Consider the following 1,730-nt stretch of genomic DNA (forward strand, 5'->3'; position numbering starts at 1 on the left):
AATGAAATTAAACAGGTGAAAAAATTGCCTCATGGTCTGTGGCATCAAAGATTAGGGCACTTAAATAGATATTATATGAATAAATTAAAGAGTTCTGCTATTGGAATGGATTTCAGTGATAATGATGACAGTGATTGTTTAGCTTGTATCAAAGGCAAACAAAACAGAGAACCCTTTAATAAAGATAGAGGTGTGCAATCATCACGTGAGCTAGAACTCATACACTTTGATTTGTGTGGACCTATGAGTGTTCCCTCTTGGGGTGGTGCTAGATATATGTTGATATTTACAGATGATTTTAGTCGGAAGACTTTTATTTATTTGTTAAAGAACAAATATGAGACTATGGATAAGTTTCAAGAATTCAAAAATGAGGTAGAAAAACAACTTGAGGCTAAGATAAAAATATTACGTACGGGCAATGGTAAGGAATATGCTACTAAAAACTTAGAGAATTACTTACGTAGGCATGGGATTGTCCATCAAAAATCTGCACCTTATTCTCCTCAACAAAATGGTGTAAGTGAAAGAGTTAATCACACTATTATTGAGAAATCTTGGACCATGTTAGAGGTCTCAGGTCTGAATCTAAGATATTGGGGAGAAGCAGTGAGTACAGCCACTTATCTTAAAAATCGAAGCCCTACTAAAGCTCTCGATTATAAATTACCGGAGGAAATTTGGTCAGGTAGAAAAGTTAATTTATCTTATCTCAAAACCTTTGAATGTAAAGTCATGAGATTTATACCTAAGGAAAATAGGAAAAAATTGGATACCAAATCTGAAGAATGCATTTTTGTCGGGTACCCTGATGACTGTAAAGCATACAGACTTATCAGTCCTTCAAACCCGAAGCGAGTTATTATTTCCAGGGATGTAAAATTTATTGAGAAGGCAACTTCACTTGATAAACCGAATGAAATTTCAAAATCGCTCAGTGAAATTTCTATTCTTTTTTCTGAGTGATCAAATAAATTGAATAATGAAAAACCGGATGACGAAGTACCGTACAATGAAGAACTGGACAGTGAAGAGCCATATGGTTTCGAAAATCAGGCTGAGGATGTTGATAACAATATTGAACCCACAGAAGAAGGAAGATGTGACTATTCCTTGGAGCTCGAAACGCCATCGTAAAGCCAAGACCTTTCCTGGATTTGAATTATACTTAACCTCAAATGAAGAGGACATCGGCGGACCCTATAAGGAAATGTGGGTGGGTGGCTGCTATGATAATGGAGATGGACGCTCTGTAACTAAACAACACTTTCGAAGTTGTTGACGTGAACCAACGTCAAACCCTTAAAATAAAAACGGGTTCTTAAAATAAAAGAGGATGAAGAACAGAGGATTTTCAAAGCTAGACTGGTTGTTAAAGACTGTAGTCAAGTTTATGGACGAGATTACTACGAAACGTTCTCACCCGTAGTCAAGTATTCTTCTATAAGATATTTACTCTCCTATGCTGCAAAAGAAGACCTTGAAGTAGACCATATGGATGTGATAACAGCATACTTACATGGCGATTTAGAGGAGGAAATTTATGTAATACCACCATCTGAGTTCCTTAAAGAGGCCAAAAAAGGGAAAGTATGGAGGCTCAAAAAATCCATCTATGGACTCAAACAGATTGGGCGTTGTTGGAACAAAAATATACATGATAAACTAATAGATATTGGTTTTCTACAGTCGAAAGCAGATCCCTGCGTTTACATTATGAGGAATAATAA

The sequence above is a fragment of the Halyomorpha halys genome, unplaced genomic scaffold (assembly GCF_000696795.3).
Source record: "Halyomorpha halys isolate HHAL.00 unplaced genomic scaffold, Hhal_1.1 Scaffold1021.1, whole genome shotgun sequence".
In the NCBI taxonomy this organism is placed as follows: Eukaryota; Metazoa; Arthropoda; class Insecta; order Hemiptera; family Pentatomidae; genus Halyomorpha; species Halyomorpha halys.